General features: G+C 37.1%; 1 protein-coding gene and 1 long non-coding RNA gene across 4 annotated transcripts in view; both read left to right on the forward strand.

Moving 5' to 3' along the window:
* LOC129757038 (pikachurin) overlaps positions 1-18597 on the forward strand; it is an 865561-nt gene that overhangs the window by 579022 nt on the left and 267942 nt on the right. The gene's annotated exons all lie outside the window — the stretch shown is intronic.
* LOC129757045 (uncharacterized) lies at positions 17609-18126 on the forward strand. Of its 2 annotated transcripts, none has more exons than XR_008739595.1 (3): positions 17609-17836; positions 17918-17962; positions 18018-18126. It is a non-coding gene; the product is annotated as an uncharacterized LOC129757045 (long non-coding RNA). The 2 variants fall into 2 exon arrangements; XR_008739596.1 differs by having other exon boundaries at positions 18034-18115.

Raw genomic sequence — 18597 nt, forward strand, 5'->3', positions numbered from 1 at the left:
GGCCATCTGTTATGAACTGAAGCTAGGTACATTAATAATTGCGCTATTTTCATTCAGAAAAAGTCAGGTCCGTTTACTGAAAATCTTGACAAATCTGCTGTGTGCTTTATGAGAGTGCGCAAGTTCCAAAATGACTCAGTTTATCATAAAAATTCCTCCAATGGTTATAAAAAAGGCCGTAACGAGTAAAAGCTGCTCATATTCCTTTGCATCTGGTTTAATCAAGATATTAATCAGCCAGTCGTAAAGTACAAATACCACTGGTTGAAGCATCAGGTTCCAATAGTTCAAATCAACCATGAAGTGTTTGTTGTTAGTATTTTTCGCTTTGTGTTGGATTTCAAGTTTATTGGAGTTCAATGTTGCAGCCAAACCGTGTTGTTGCTGTTGTAATTCCCGAAAAACTTCAGAACTCCAAATTAACGTAGAACAATTTCCAGAAGGCAGTGATAATGTTACGGTGAAACCTCGAGGATTTGCTTTCTCCCAAGTGAATCAACACTCAACTGTCCATAATAATGTAAACTATGGTTAAGAATAAAAACGACACGAAATAAAATTCAATTCAACAAGATATCAAGAAATAAAATCAGATGACAATCCATAACTCTTTCTTTAAACATAAGTTCAATCACACAAGTTAACAAAAAAAAACACACAAACATCAATAACTGACCCATATTTTCTGAAATAAAATAAGTAACCGAATCCAAAAAGTTTAAGTGGAACAGTGAGTTATTCTCCAATTATGAAATTTTGATCATTTTTTTGAAATTTTTGTCATTTTTTAATAATTTTTACAGTTTTGTCATTTTTTTGAATTTTTTGTCATTTTTGTAACTTTTTTTTAAATTTTTTTCATTTTTGTCATTTTTTTCATTTTTGTCATTTTTGTCATTTTTGTCACTTTTGTCACTTTTTTCACTATTGTCATTTCATTTTTTGTCATTTTTGTCATTTTTGTCATTTTTGTCATTTTTGTCATTTTTGTCATTTTTGTCATTTTTGTCATTTTTGTCATTTTTGTCATTTTTGTCATTTTTGTCATTTTTGTCATTTTTGTCATTTTTGTCATTTTTGTCATTTTTGTCATTTTTGTCATTTTTGTCATTTTTGTCATTTTTGTCATTTTTGTCATTTTTGTCATTTTTGTCATTTTTGTCATTTTTGTCATTTTTGTCATTTTTGTCATTTTTGTCATTTTTGTCATTTTTGTCGTTTTTGTCATTTGCGTCATTTTTGTCATTTTTGTCATTTTTGTCATTTTTGTCATTTTTGTCATTTTTGTCATTTTTGTCATTTTTGTCATTTTTGTCATTTTTGTCATTTTTGTCATTTTTGTCATTTTTGTCATTTTTGTCATTTTTGTCATTTTTGTCATTTTTGTCATTTTTGTCATTTTTGTCATTTTTGTCATTTTTGTCATTTTTGTCATTTTTGTCATTTTTGTCATTTTTGTCATTTTTGTCATTTTTGTCATTTTTGTCATTTTTGTCATTTTTGTCATTTTTGTCATTTTTGTCATTTTTGTCATTTTTGTCATTTTTGTCATTTTTGTCATTTTTGTCATTTTTGTCATTTTTGTCATTTTTGTCATTTTTGTCATTTTTGTCATTTTTGTCATTTTTGTCATTTTTGTCATTTTTGTCATTTTTGTCATTTTTGTCATTTTTGTCATTTTTGTCATTTTTGTCATTTTTGTCATTTTTGTCATTTTTGTCATTTTTGTCATTTTTGTCATTTTTGTCATTTTTGTCATTTTTGTCATTTTTGTCATTTTTGTCATTTTTGTCATTTTTGTCATTTTTGTCATTTTTGTCATTTTTGTCATTTTTGTCATTTTTGTCATTTTTGTCATTTTTGTCATTTTTGTCATTTTTGTCATTTTTGTCATTTTTGTCATTTTTGTCATTTTTGTCATTTTTGTCATTTTTGTCATTTTTGTCATTTTTGTCATTTTTGTCATTTTTGTCATTTTTGTCATTTTTGTCATTTTTGTCATTTTTGTCATTTTTGTCATTTTTGTCATTTTTGTCATTTTTGTCATTTTTGTCATTTTTGTCATTTTTGTCATTTTTGTCATTTTTGTCATTTTTGTCATTTTTGTCATTTTTGTCATTTTTGTCATTTTTGTCATTTTTGTCATTTTTGTCATTTTTGTCATTTTTGTCATTTTTGTCATTTTTGTCATTTTTGTCATTTTTGTCATTTTTGTCATTTTTGTCATTTTTGTCATTTTTGTCATTTTTGTCATTTTTGTCATTTTTGTCATTTTTGTCATTTTTGTCATTTTTGTCATTTTTGTCATTTTTGTCATTTTTGTCATTTTTGTCATTTTTGTCATTTTTGTCATTTTTGTCATTTTTGTCATTTTTGTCATTTTTGTCATTTTTGTCATTTTTGTCATTTTTGTCATTTTTGTCATTTTTGTCATTTTTGTCATTTTTGTCATTTTTGTCATTTTTGTCATTTTTGTCATTTTTGTCATTTTTGTCATTTTTGTCATTTTTGTCATTTTTGTCATTTTTGTCATTTTTGTCATTTTTGTCATTTTTGTCATTTTTGTCATTTTTGTCATTTTTGTCATTTTTGTCATTTTTGTCATTTTTGTCATTTTTGTCATTTTTGTCATTTTTGTCATTTTTGTCATTTTTGTCATTTTTGTCATTTTTGTCATTTTTGTCATTTTTGTCATTTTTGTCATTTTTGTCATTTTTGTCATTTTTGTCATTTTTGTCATTTTTGTCATTTTTGTCATTTTTGTCATTTTTGTCATTTTTGTCATTTTTGTCATTTTTGTCATTTTTGTCATTTTTGTCATTTTTGTCATTTTTGTCATTTTTGTCATTTTTGTCATTTTTGTCATTTTTGTCATTTTTGTCATTTTTGTCATTTTTGTCATTTTTGTCATTTTTGTCATTTTTGTCATTTTTGTCATTTTTGTCATTTTTGTCATTTTTGTCATTTTTGTCATTTTTGTCATTTTTGTCATTTTTGTCATTTTTGTCATTTTTGTCATTTTTGTCATTTTTGTCATTTTTGTCATTTTTGTCATTTTTGTCATTTTTGTCATTTTTGTCATTTTTGTCATTTTTGTCATTTTTGTCATTTTTGTCATTTTTGTCATTTTTGTCATTTTTTGTCATTTTTGTCATTTTTGTCATTTTTGTCATTTTTGTCATTTTTGTCATTTTTGTCATTTTTGTCATTTTTGTCATTTTTGTCATTTTTGTCATTTTTGTCATTTTTGTCATTTTTGTCATTTTTGTCATTTTTGTCATTTTTGTCATTTTTGTCATTTTTGTCATTTTTGTCATTTTTGTCATTTTTGTCATTTTTGTCATTTTTGTCATTTTTGTCATTTTTGTCATTTTTGTCATTTTTGTCATTTTTGACATTTTTGTCACTTTTGTCATTTTTGTCATTTTTGTTATTTTTGTCATTTTTGTCATTTTTGTCATTTTTGTCGTTTATCTCATTTTTGTCATTTTTGTCATTTTTGTCATTTTTGTCATTTTTGTCATTTTTGTCATTTTTGTCATTTTTGTCATTTTTGACATTTTTGTCACTTTTGTCATTTTTGTCATTTTTGTTATTTTTGTCATTTTTGTCATTTTTGTCATTTTTGTCGTTTATCTCATTTTTGTCATTTTTGTCATTGATGCTCAGATCTTATGATTCACACAGGCAAATTGTAGAACTGGTAACATTCATTAGCAGATTGTTGAGAAAAAAGTTCCATGCCCTTATTTAAACCGTTTATTAAACATTTGATTTAATAAATAAATAGATTTTACAGAAACAAAAACCAACCTACTCAATCGATCATAGGCCATAAACTTAAATCAATCATGAAGAGTGTGTTGATTGTTTGCTTTGCTCTGTGTTGGATCTCAACCATGTTGGAAATCACAGTATCAGCCAAACGTTGCCGTTCTAGTTCCACCGGAACGACTTCTACCAGCATCAACCCAGTTCCTGGATCTGATGAACCGGACGTGAATACCCGAACATTTACATTCTCTCAACATAACATCTACTCCAAAGTAGATGGTAATATCAACATTGATGGATGAAAAATCTACAATACAGCAACGGAAAAAAATAAATTGAGTGAACTGTCTTTTGACCTTTAAAATTTAGCTGAAAGTTCTAACATAGAGTTCTGATTTTCGTTAAAACGGCATTTTCTCTCGATTCGTCTTGGAACCTTAAGGGTCCCAACGTAGGTTCAGTAAAGTCGTTCCAATCCAAGCTGCCCCAATAAAGTCAATCTTCTTGTGACCCACGTGCTTGGATTTGGAAGCGTAGGATCCGACTATTGCTTGCATCGCATAGCCTCTAAAGCTCGTAGCTGGACGATGCCTGCCGTGAAATCAATCTCCAGTAGGAAGACTTCGACTCCAAAATCAGCCAACATCATGTTCAATGTATGCCTCTGGTAGAATGTACTGGGTTCGGAAATTGGAGTGCTACATTTGAACAAACAAGTAATTTGATCCAATTTTTTTTATTTACGGTGGTTCTTCATTTTAAAAACTTTTTCTTTTAAAATTGGTATGATTTACTTCCAAACAATTCATAGTTTTCAAATCAAACAGAGCGATTCCTAATTTGTCCTTGAGCTTAACCACTGGCTGCAGAAGCGCAAGACACATATTCTGAAAAGCCCGCAGGTTGTTTTTTTTTGTTTCGATCATAGTCGTTTTACCATCTTTATGGCATTCGCGACTTTTATCAACGTTGCAGTTGGCGGATCGTTATTGAAAAACTTATCCGGTACAACTGTGTTCGATGTTTACTCTTGGGCTCGAACTTGCGGACATCGGCTCAGGAGACAACAGACTTGCCAACTGAGCTATATCTCAAGCCCTACCCCGCAGGTTGTGTTTGTGGTATTTTATCCCAGAATTCAGCTAAATGGCGCTTCAGAACTTACAAACCGTCATGTTATGTAAAGCAGTCTTCGGACTTCAATGGATAGTATAGCCAAGTCCACAGGGTTCTGGTCTGGCGAACTCACCGGCCACTCCGACTTATTTACTTAATTAATGGTCCCGCGTCGAATCTCTGGCGCATAAGTCCGTGGTTAAAGACCTCCACTGTTGATGATCCGTAGTCAGAGTCTTCACTTGGTCCCAGTCAAGATTATCGTCGACAGTTCGGATTTTGGCGGCCAGCCTTTGGCACTACGCGTTTTTATGGGTCTGCCTCTCCTTAGATGTCCTTCTGGATTTCATTCAAGCGCATCTCTGCAAATCTCGTTTTCATCTTTTCGCAGCGTGTGCCTAATCCATCTCCACTTACGTTCCCGAATCTCGATTTCTAGTGCCTTTTGATGACACCGGCGATGTAGTTCCTCATTTGAGATCCAGTTGCCACAAAAACTGGCAGTTTTCGCGTCGTCACCGAATATGTGCACCAAATTTCACACCCGTACAGCAATACGGATTTGACGTTTGAGTTGAAGATATGGATTTTCATTCGTAGAGAGATCTGACGTTAGCGCCACATGTCCCGGAAACTCGCAAATAGAAATTTTACCTTTCTGATCCGGGTTTCGATGTCTTTCTTGGTAACCACCATCAGCGTTAACTGGCTGCCGGTCCTTCCGAGCTCGAAATTATTCCTCAAAAGGAAATTTTCACACAAATTTTGGGTTTTCTTCCCTTCGTGAGTCAATGTGAAGTCCTTTCAAAAAAACCAAAAGCTTAAACCAAAATGGGTGCGTGTCCGCAGTTTGAAATCATGTCGTAGAACTATTCCAAATACGTTAATTGATTGATCTTCACCTCTTCGGGGCAGCGTATTCCATTGATATCTACCAGGGAAGTACAGGTGATTCCGATGCAGACAAGACCTTCAACAATGCAGGCTTCTGTAGCCTGGTGCCCTTTAATACGGATGCATAGGTTTGTGATCTTTCTGGGAACCAAAATCTGTAGTTCTGTTTTTTTTACGACTCGTTCTGTAGTGACGAGTTCATCGGTAGAAAACACGATATTCTCCAAATGCGTCATGCACAGCCCGCTTAAGCTGCGCCTTCGCTCTTTTTAACCCGCTCTGGCTTCCCTTCAACCGGAAGGTTTTGAACCCTAAGGATCTTGTAAGGCTTGGTATAAAGATCATCTTTCAAGATCCGATGGCGATTTTGATCCGGTACATTAAAATCTATCGCCAGTTTAGTGATACTACGACGAGGAATTCTCTCAGGGCTCATCTTGATGATATTCACTATGGTAGATGTCGCCTCCGTTTCTTGACAACCCCCACCATACCGTTTTTTTGTACTTCTGATCTTCAGGTATCTCCAAAGTACAAGGCAAAATAAATAAAAAAATACATACACGTATTTTGGACAGCTCACGAAATATGTATTTCTGCCGTTTCAAGGCCTGGAACTATGCAATCAAAGCAGTTCGTCAAGGTACGTTAAAGGTTCATTTAAAAAAAAACACTTGATAACAAAATTACAAAAATATCCTCGGACAGCTCAGATAAAGTCTGCTTCATTTAATATTGGAACAAATTCTTTTGCTCATTGTGGCGCTCCTAGTGGACGGATTTGGAAACTTTTTTCACCCACGTGTTGGGAAATTCATTACCTTTCACCATGTATTTATGTCATAACACCAAACGATAGCATTTTGTAAACAACCGCCATGGAAGCCGAACGGAGAGATCAAATTGTGCACAGTTTTCTTGGAAATCCATTGTTGTCGGCATCGAAGCTAGCTAAACAGCTTAAAATGCCCAGAAATACCGTATGGCGTGTTATCAAGCAGTACAAGGAAACATTGACGACGGCTCGGAAGCCGCATTCGAAGCGTCGGAGTGGAACTGTCGACCGGAAACTGCGTGGCAAAGTCATCAAGGCCGTCAAGAGGAATCCCAATCTTTCAGACCGCGATTTGGCCAATAAGTTCCAGGCCGCTCACAGTACGGTGCGACGAATTCGTCTCCGGGAAGGAATATGGTCATTCCGAGTCAGCAAACAGCCAAATCGGACGCTGAAGCAGAACAATGTGGCCAGAATCCGTGCTCGAAAGCTGTACGACCAAGTGCTGACCAAGTTCGACGGATGTATTCTGATGGACGATGAGACCTACGTGAAGGCGGACTTTGGGCAAATCCCAGGTCAAAATTTTTATTTGGCCACGGCTCGGGGGGATGTACCTGCAAAATTTAAGTTCGTGTTTGCGGATAAATTCGCCCGCAAGTACATGATTTGGCAGGGGATATGCAGTTGCGGACAGAAAACCAAAGTCTTTCTCACTGACAAAACAATGACATCAGAAGTCTACAAAAAAGAGTGCCTACAGAAACGGATTCTGCCGTTTATTCGTGCCCACGACCGTCCAGTAATGTTTTGGCCGGACCTCGCAAGCTGCCGTTACAGCAAAACGGTTATGGAATGGTACGCAACGAACGGGGTCAGCGTAATACCGAAGGACCTCAACCCCCCAAACTGCCCCCAGTTACGGCCGATAGAGAAATACTGGGCAATCATGAAGCGGAGGCTTAAGGCAAAGGGAAAACTTGTTAGTAACATGACTCAAATGAAGAACTGGTGGAATCAAATCGCCAAAACGGTGGACGAAAAGGGTGTGCGCCGCCTAATGTGCCGTATTACGGGAAAAGTACGAGAATTTCTTCGAAACTGCAATGAATAATTTTTTTAATTTTTTTTTATGAAAGAGTAAAGAAAATGCTACATTTGTATGAAAAACAAATTATGAATTCGTTAATAAATGACTGAACTACACGCAATTGTTTGTGTTCTAATATTAAATGATGGAACTGGCATCACTGCCTATTAAAAGCAAGTTAATTTTCGTCGGATATTATTTTTATAATTCCTCGCAGTATTCCTACGTCGTTAGCGCAAGTTATTGTACGAAAGTGACGATTAATGTGAAAACTATCGGCAACTTATGAAAATAGCTCCGAACATCCACTGTCAGATACTTTTTTTAATCGCTGAATTCTGAGCTCAACCACCATCAGAGGCTTGTGAGCCTCGAAAGCAATGACGAGCGATGGCGTCCCCGATTGCTTGTTATTCGTGTAAAAAAAAGGCATATGAAAAAGAATGCATCGCTTGTTTTGGGGGCTGCGGTAGATTTGTGCATCACAACTGCTCTGGCCTCACATCTGCCGGTCTACTTGCACTCAGTGAGAATAGCTCTATCAAATTCTTTTGCACGGATTGCTGTGAATCTTTCAGCCATGGTTCCAGCACACTAAAACAATCTCTGATAACGGAAATCACCACCCAGATCAGCTCCGACATGAACCGCCAATTTGCACTACTTGAATCCACCATCCTCAACAAATTCCAAACCAAGCCCAATGATGCACGGAAATCGCCTCACCGCACATTCGCCGAAGCTGTTCGAGGTCACGTAAATCCGCCTACCACAATGCACACCCCGTTAAACCCAAACACTGCGACCGATCAAAATGTAACCAAGGCTGGTATTTTGCGCTCTGGAAGACAGCGCTTATTATCAGTGCCCTCCACAAAACAGAAACGCCCCACAACTCCTGTGTCGAGCGTTGTCTCCTCCAATGTCCTTCCTACTCCAAGAACCAAGCCATTTAAATCGAAGCAACTCGCACGGATCGAGCTAACAGTTATTGTAAGGTCAAAAAAGCCTCAGGATGCAGATCTCACAAAAACCGACCTCAGAAAAAACCTGAACCCCGTAGACCTGCAAGTTAAGGACACAAAAGTGCTTCCAAGCGGTGATGTTGCCGTTCGTTGTGCATCTGAAGTATCGGCACAAAGACTACGTGAAGCCATCACCCAGAAATAAGCTGACAACTATGAATCTGTCATTCAAGCCCCACTGAAGCCGCGAATAAAAGTTTCTGGTATTTCTAACGACATAACCGAAGCCGAATTTACCAAACTTCTGATCCGGCAAAACAACATCCCCATTCCTTCAGCGATTAATGTTATAAAATATGCCCAGTATACTAAGTATAACACACACCAAATGTTTGCTGTACTTGAGCCAGATGTTCTTAATTTCGAAACGCTCCTGAAATATAAAAAAGTCAACCTTGGTTGGGACCGGTGTAACGTCACTGAGCTTGTGAATGTTCGACGCTGTTTCCAATGCTCGGAATACGGCCATATCTCATCCGCATGCAGAAAGCCGAAGTGTTGCCCCAAGTGCAGTGAAGGGCATGACGTCTCCGACTGCCAGTCAACGTTTCTTAGGTGCATTAATTGCGTACTTTCTAACACCCACAATCTTGATACACGAAATAATTTGCCCATCGATCACGCCGCATGGAGTGCTTCCTGTCCAACCTACCAGAAACGACTGAAGTGGACGAAGCAGAAAACGGACTATTCTTCGTAGCAACCATCAGAACCAGTTGAGTCCCCTGGTCTCCCAGGTAATGTGAGAATAAGTATATGTGCAGTCGAAGCCTCAGATTCCGCACCCTCCCTAAATGATCATCATTTGCAGCCGCGAGTGTCGAGTGCGAGCTCGCCCAGACGACCCAGCACTCACTCTCCAACAGTTGACGCTCCGAACGCTCCAGCTCCGGTCACCCCATCCTTGCCGGGATCCGCACTGACAGCAATTGGCTGTAACCAATCTGGTTCGGTAAGCTTATACTATCAGAATGTACGGGGACTCCGCACCAAGATCGAGGAGTTCTGGATAGCTCTCGGAGACGATGAATTTGACGTCATCGTTCTAACCGAAACCTGGTTATGTGACGACATCACTTCCCAACAACTCTTCGGACACGAATACTCAGTTTATCGCAACGACAGAGACCCAATATCTACCGGGAAAAAACTCGGTGGCGGGGTTTTGATAGCTGTGTCAAATAGGCTGACATCTCAATGCGTCGTTTCTCGCTCCACCGAACTCGAACAGCTGTGGGTGAAAATCGACGGCAAGCAGCAGAATATTTGGGTAGGTGCTGTTTACTTATCCCCAGATATAGCAAATTTAGAATCGTCAATGAGATTGCATTTCGACACTCTGACATCTGTGGTGAACTCAATGGACGAACATGATGCTCACATTATTTTTGGTGATTATAACCAGTTTAATCTAGTCTGGTCGGCACATCCTGAAGGATTTATGTTTTCTGACCCATCGAAATCTTCGCTTTCTAATGCCAGCGCATTATTGCTTGATAGCATTTCGTTGCTCGATTTTCTGCAAGTTAACATGATCAAAAATCACAATGATCGCATCCTTGATCTAATTCTAACTAATCGCACTGCTTTTGAAAATCATCAAATATGGAGGGCCGCAGAATCCTTAGTACCCGAAGACAAACACCACCCCGCCATCTCCGGAAGAATTTCATTTCATTCCCCTGTAAGCTTTTACGAGCCGATGGAAACGCTCCCGCTGAATTTTAAAAAGGCAGATTTTGTTTCTTTAAATGATCTTCTAGAAACAACCAACTGGGATTTTTTACAAAATGCGGAGAATATTGACTCAGCAGTTTTTTGGTTCACGACGACAATTAACGAACTCTTTCGCGACACAGTTCCCGTGCGTCGCCCACGCCCCAAGCCCCTCTGGTCTAACCACCATCTGAGATTACTTAAACGTATGCGCGCATCAGCTTTGAGATTTTATTCGAACCATCGCAGTCCTGAATCGAAAAATGCTTTCACAAAAGCAAGTAATGAGTATCGACGATACAATAGAGCACTCTATTCGAGATACTTGATTAACAAACAACGTAATTTGAAGGAAAAATCCAACCGCATTCTGGAGCTTCGTGAACGAGAAGAAGAAAGAAAGTGGTCTTCCGGAACCTGTTATGTTGTACCTCCGTTTCCCGCTAATCGTATACTGAAGCTTCAGGGTCTTCACTGCAATCTTCGGGCCTTAAGCCTTTCTCAGCTAAAGGACCTGGAAATGTTCGTATGACAGAATGAGTTTTAACCGCTCCCACCCATGAGTCCCGAAAATGAACCCCTTATCAACCGGAATCAAGATCAGATCTGTACCGATTTTGAACAAAGAATTTTAGTGTTGCCAACTCTGTAAAAACTAATCTAGTCAAGGTTTTGATCCGGATGCTTGCCTCATTCTACATGGCATGTAAACAAGCCTCTCTATCTGAAACTTCTTCCACTAGCAACTTGAAGGATTATTGTGTCAACCTAAGGATCATCTTAGTAGAACAAATACCGCAAATCTTTCTCCCGTTTTATCTCGTTTAGTAAACTTATCATCGATGCGTATCTGAAAAAGTACGTAAGTCCCCTCTGAGGCTTAGACTAGAATCGCATCACCTTTTTCCCTGTCGCTTTTTGACCGCACAGTGGATGCTCTTTCGCAGCTTCCACCATATCGTAAGGGAGTGTGTAAGTGTAAAAGAAGATTGTTTTTTTTTTGCTGAAAAATTAATACTACGAACTACAAAACTATTCCTTCTTATGAAAATTTGTTTAAGAAAACGCGTAGGCCGTAAAAAAGAGGGCTGCTCACTTCACTTTGTGGGCTTAAATTCCCCTTAAATCTCCCCTATATGTTTCAGAAGAGCTCTGAATTCTAATTCTAAGTTTTCTCGATATTAATTTCCATACTATTCGTAGCCAGAGATCGGACAATTTATGATAATAAATCTATAATATTGATAAACCATTTTCTCGACATATGGTTCAACGAAAACATTGATTTCTGCAGCTCAAAACAAACAGTCTATCATTCGAACTTCAATAGTTCAACGCAATCATGAAGAGTGTGTTGATTATTTTAGTCACTTTAAGTTGGATTTCAACCATGGAGTCAAGCGTATCGGCCAAACCGTGCTGTTGCTGTTGTGGCTCCCGGGAAACGCAAAATTTCAATATCACTAGCAGCCCATTTGCAGATACCACCAATAATAAGGATGTGAATCCTCGATCTCTTGCCACGATATCCGGGCCATGGGGCAAATTGCTTTCAATTGCCTAGAAAAATACAGGTTCATAAGATACATTCTAACTCGGGGCTTGTGTTTAACGGTTAAATATTGAATTCTTACTTCGAGTCAAAATACAAAAATATAAAATGAAATTTAGAGGGAATTTTTATTGGAATCTTTAATTGTGTTTTTTCAAACAAAATAGGAAAATCTTTTACCCTTGTGCCGTGTTTCTTAAGTGCCGATTGTTCCAAGCATAGTACCATTGATCTCCATTAATTTAAGGGTATCCACGATGAAATTGCCACAAAAAATTGATTCGCAAAATTCGAGTTTTCATCCGATTGTCATCAAATTTTCAGGAATTGAAAAATAACAATTATCCTTCATATTACCATTTTACTTGTATATCCATACTTTCTTCAGTTCTTCGAATGTCTTCCCTTACTTAGGTCGTTTAAAAGGGTGCTCCTTCATGATCTTCATAACCTTATTGTCCGCATACCACTTCAGCACGTCCTTGGAGTAGTGGCATGAGGCCAAATCCGGCCAGAAGATTGTGGGCCTTCAGGAGAGAAAACAGCCGCTTATGGAGGTACTCTTTCATGCACACCTGTTCGATCATCGTGTCCTGGGTCACGAAAGGTGCACTCCGCTTCACGCACGTGCAGATGGCTTGCCAAACCAGGAATTTCTTCGCAAATTTGGACATCTTCTGAGTACGGACATGCTCCGGAACGCTGAACTTATCCTAGGCCGTGAAAAAAAGGTTGCCGGAGATCTGTTTGAAGTCAGCCTCCACATATGTTTCGTCGTCCATGATGCTGCATTCAACTTTCGTCAGCATGTTGAGGTACAACTTTCTGGCACGGGTTTTGGCGGACTCGTTCTGCTTTTCGTCGAGATTAAAGGCCTTTTGTACCTTGAACGTTCGAAGCCCAGCCTTAGTTTTGACCTTCTGGACAAAACTTCGGCTTAGGCGCAGCTTCTTAGCAACATCCCGAACGAAGGCAATCGGGTTTCGGTTGAAGGCTCCAACTACGAGGTTATGATTTTTGGTGTGGTCAATCGTTCCTCAAACCGCTTAATCACTCGGGACACCGTGAAATTCGTAATTCCCAACGATTTAGCAATGGAACGATGTACGAGATCCTTGTTCTCGTGATGAATGCTCAAGATTTTATAACGCACGAGCTGTTCTTTCGACTCCATTTCCGCGAGTTTTGATCATAGAACTTCAAAACTTGCAGGATGTAAACAATGCACTATGAACTAAATCCACCCAAATTTTCATTTAATTCTACTCGACGGTTAAAAAGTTAGAGCAATTTCATAGCGTGGCAATTTCATCGTGGACACCTTTTATGCACGATCTGACTAAAGAATAAATAAACCAGGCCAGAAACACAGTGCACGCGATAACGCAATGAAACGCCAAAAATCTTTAATTTGGGTGAACTTTTCTGAATAAAATTCCTTCAACTTGAGCTTTTTTTGGCGTCGCGAGTACTGTTTTTCTGCTCTAATGTAATAGAATCACGAAAAAAACAAGCTGAAACACAAGTTATAGATACTTGATTACCTTTAAGTTGTGTAAGTGTATGATGATCATCCGATAACGTTCTTTATAACTGCTCTCTGAATATTGATACAAGATATAGAGATTGAGTAGGTTAATTCCTGCATTCAAAGACAGACGTAGTGAGAATATGAGGATACTATTCACAATAGCCTCCGAGGACCAGTAAAATACCAACACGTAAGGCAGAACTTGTTCAATATTTTGGAACGGAATTATCTGTTTTTGTTCACAAATAGTAGTTTAAGGTAAAAACCCTGAAAAAAAAATTTGCAAATTCGCGAATACTGTCACCTCTATTGGATGAAGTTAACAGGAGAAATGGCTTCTCTAAAATCAAACTGCAGAAAGGATTCTTCGGATGAACTTTTTTAAGTGAGATGTTGTTCTCTAGGATTCGTTGTTGTCGATTAAGGACGCAGCAAACTTAAAATTTGGAACGCTTTCCTCCAAATTAAGCTTACCTTAAATTCGAGAGCTGTTACAACGGTCACCACTTACTATGATTGGTATCGTTTCAAAGCCTCCCTTTCGGCCTAGTCACGGCACCTGAACTTTTTCAAAGTGCAATCAACGAGATCCTTATTGAATCTGTCGTTGCATTTTGTAAGACGCTCCACTGCTTTTCAACTTGTTAAAACCGAATTTTCAAAACTTGACCACCCTTCGACGGATACTGTTGGATAGTACGGAAATGTATTAGTGAGTTCCTTGATCTAGCCAGTCCGAAATCGTTCTATAAATGGGCAACATCGAGCCCGAAAGTGGTCGACTAAAGGAAAAGTAAATTTAATTCATTTTTCCGTTATTTTAAACGTTATGTGTCGTGTCCTGTAATATCGCGTGTGTTATTTGCGTTGCAATGGAAAACAGTTTCCACTTTAACATTCCCACTCCATTCTTCTCCTATTTTCATCCATTTCCCATTAAAGACTAAAGAGGATAAAAAAACACCAGCCAAACGGCAGACGGCTAATGAGTGCAGTGCGTTTTTTGTTAATCAGTAGTGGTAGAAGGACTACATCTATATATATAAAAATGAATTTCTGTCTGTCTGTCTGTCTGTCTGTCTGTCTGTCTTTCTGTCTGTTCCCTATAGACTCCGAAACTAATGAATCGATTTACGTGAAACTTGGCAGGTGAGGGTATTGGAGGCCGGGGAAGGTTTCTATTATAGTTTGGAACCCCTCCCCCTAACAGGAAGGGGGGGGGAGGGGCCTCCCAAACAAAAGACAATTTTTTGCATAACGCGAGAACCAATCACGCAAATGGTATCACATTTGGCATGGGGTGGTATTTGGGAATGGAGAATATTTCAATGAATATAAGGTACCCCTCCCTCCTCTCAGTGGGATGATAGAAAGGGGGGAGGGGGGCTACCTTACAATTTTTCATGTAACTCGAAAACTATTCAAGATATTGGATTCAAATTTGGCATGGGAAGGTATTTTGATACTAAAAATATTTCAATGATTATTTGAGACCCCTCCGTTTTTGCAGTTGAAAGGGGGAGGGGCCTCTTTAATATTTTTTTACATAACTCAAAAACTTATAAAGCAAATGGAACCAAATTTGCCATGGGAAGGTATTTGGATACGACAAATATTTCTATGATAATTTGAAACCCCTCCCTCTTTTCAGTCGGGAGATATAAAGGGGGAGGGCCCTCTTATTAATTTTTAAATAACTCAAATACTAATCAAGCAAATGAAATCAAATTGCGCATGGGCGGATATTTGGGAACGTGACATGTTCTAATGATTGTTTGAGACCCCTTCCTTCTTCGAGCGGGGAGAAAGGAAAGAGGTAGGGAAGTTCCATACCATTTTTATTGCATAACTCAAGAACTACAACAGCAAATGGAACCAAATTTGGCAAGGAACGATATTTGGGTACGAGAAATGCTTCTTTGAATATTTGGTATCCCTTAATCCTTCAAAAAGGTGGATGAAAAGGGGGAGGAGAGGTCTCCCTTACAATTTTCAGTATAACAGGAGTGTTGATCGAGCAAATTGAACCATATTTGGCATGTGAGGTTATTTGGATACGAGAAATGTTTCGATTATAAATTGAAGCCCCACCTTTTTTCAGTGGAAAGATATAAAGGGGGAAAGGAGGGCTTCCATACTATTTTTTTGCATAACTCGAAAATTAATCGAGCAAATTAAACCAAATTTTTCATCAAAAAGTATTTAAGTACGAAAAATACTTTTTCTATGTGAAACAATTCCGTTCTTGCAGGATGATAGAATTGGAAATATAGGAAGGGAAGAGGAGGCTTACATTTAACCTTTTTTTTTTACAAAATTCGATAAATTGACAAAACTGAACATAGAAAATAACTTTGGTATGATTCTATGATTATCTGACACATCATCCTCCTTTTAAGTGAGTAGGTACATAGAAGGAGGGAGGTGAGCCAAAAACAATTTTGTTAGCATAAGTTCTCAATTTATGCGAACGAAGCCAAAAAATAGAAACAAATATGGCATGGAAAGGTACTTGGTTACGTAATATGTTTTTCTCTGTATGAAGGGGGCTCTCTTATCAGTTTTTTAGCATAATTTCAGAACATATCAAGCAAAAACAACCAAATTTTATAAGTTAGATTGATTGCGTACAATTTATTTGAGACCTTCCAGACCGATTAAAATTATCAGATCTTTAACACAAATTTATAGAGCAAGTTTAAGAATATTAGTTTAAGTTATCTTTGTGTTGCAATTCGAAACTCCAGCTGCAGCTCTCATTTTATAGCGATTGCTTTTGAATGATGTGATAATTTGATTTAACATAATGCTAATAAAACAATAAAAATTTAAATAACTTTTGAAAAAATCATTTGATTTTGAAAGGTGTAGCAAAGCACACCAGGTCAGCTAGTATATCAATAAATTTTCGTTTGCTCAGATGATACATTGGGTAAGATATCGGACTGGTAAGCCGTTATGAAAAATTGCAGTGAGTTCGATTTTTACTAATTTTTTGGATTCGATATTCAATAGGATGGAAATCCCATCAAATATCTTTCTGTTTTCGCTTAAATGTAGTAGTCATGCATCATTAGACTGAGTCAATTTGGGGACATTTCTGAATTTCTCAAACCCTGGGGTCTGAAAAACTTCGTTTTGGTTCAAAACTCATCCATGTTTTTTTTGCAATTTTTTTAAGTAACGTTTACATAAGTAAATTTGAACATTCAGGCTTGTAGGGGAAAATTGAATATTGTGTACTGAAAAATAAACATCATTTTTGTTTGTTCTGAAGAGCAGAGCCTGCTCAAAGTTTTCGCGCGAATTTATATATTCTCTAAATTTTTCGTTGAACAACTTTGTTGAAGACCGTAAATTCGTATCTTATTAGACAAAAAAGTTATTAGCTGTTTAACAGGGATATGTCTTTTGGCATTGATCATCAATAAATTCAATTGACACCACTGCTTGTGCTTCGCAAAGTATTGCATGAAACGTAGTCAGGCAATGCTTCGCTGGGCACCCAGCAGTGATGTCAATTGAATTTATTTTTTATCAATGCCAAAAGACATAACCCTGCTGAACAGCTAATAACTTTTTTGTCTAATAAGATAAGAAGTTACGGTCTTCAACAAATTTTTTCATCGAAAAATTTCCTTTAGAGAGTTTTTAAATTGGCACAAAAACTATGAGCAGGCTGAGTTCCACAGAAGAAACAGAAATAATGTTGATTTTTCAGTACAAAATAATCAATTTTCTCATACAAACCTAACAGTTCAAATTTACTCTTGGAAACGTTACTTTAAAATTCTGCAACAAATCATGAATGAGTTTTAAACCAAAACGATGTTTTTTAGACCCCAGGGTTTGAGAAATTAAAAAATGACTCAAAATCAACTCTGTCTAATGTATCTTTCTGCTTGGGAGCTCGAGTCTTCATGCCAGAAGAGCTTTTCCAATCATATCATCTTCAGTGCAGAACACTTTTCAGCGCATTTTCGGCACAGAGATTTGCTAAATAGGCATTGGAATTTTGCAATCTCTTCAAATTAAGTAGGGAAAATCCATTTCTGACATATGTTATAATCAAAACATCGATTCGTTAGCTACAAAACCATCATCAAGTTGATGAGATGCAACTAGTTCGTACCGACCATGAAGAGTGTATTGATGATTTGTGTCGGCACCGTTCTGTGTTGGTTTTCAATCATGAAATCGAGCGTGTCGGCCAAACCTTGTTTTTTCGGTTGTCGAGAAACTTCGGACAGTTCTACTGACATCGTAGACTCAGTTCCAGGATTGCAGGATGATCAAAATGCTAGGACTGTAACTGTGGTTCAAAACAACCAACATTCAAATGTTTACAACTACGCGGACATGGGTAAGCATTGCAGTTGTAATTGAAAATAGTTTGTACTGTAATTGTTATTATTTTTTCAAACTTTTTATCACAATATTATAGAACCTTCATACCATAGGCATCGCCATTAATATGAAGAAGGACTAGGTAAGAACATTTCTCCAACTTCATAGTTCGCTACATAAGAAAACTTTTTTAACAGGTTCTTTATTGACTAGCTTGTTAATCAAATATCATTCTCTGTCTTAAGTCATTCTACATAACTGGAAGCGGAGCAACAACATTATTTCAAAATAAAACGTAAGTTTATACTTTCATAAATTATTTTTGAGAAAAGGTCCAATAGAGAAGTGGGATGGGGTTGATCATGATAAAGCGTGTCCACATCAAATTGCATCACAGAAAAATCGCTGCAAAAATTACCAAGCTGACTGATTCTTATAAAAATTTCTGAAGAAAAAATCTTTTAAACCATTTGTAATCTTTTTTTTATATTTACGCTATTCGATTTAAATACCATATTTGTAAAATCTTAACATATTGGCTCAACTCTACTCAAAAGATTTTAATCAACATCTGATAACAGCTTCTTTTATACAGAAACCCATTTCTTCTTCAAAATTAAAGGGTGAAACGGTAAAAATTTGGTCAATATCGACTTGACGTATTTCTTTCAATTTTGCATTCAAAAAACCTGAATACCCCTTTTTTTGGAGGTGTGTGTGGTGTGTAGAATATTATTCCTATTTTGATTTTGGAATTCACTCTTCAGTTGTCAAAAT

Source organism: Uranotaenia lowii, chromosome 3 (assembly GCF_029784155.1).
Source record: "Uranotaenia lowii strain MFRU-FL chromosome 3, ASM2978415v1, whole genome shotgun sequence".
Taxonomy (NCBI): domain Eukaryota; kingdom Metazoa; phylum Arthropoda; class Insecta; order Diptera; family Culicidae; genus Uranotaenia; species Uranotaenia lowii.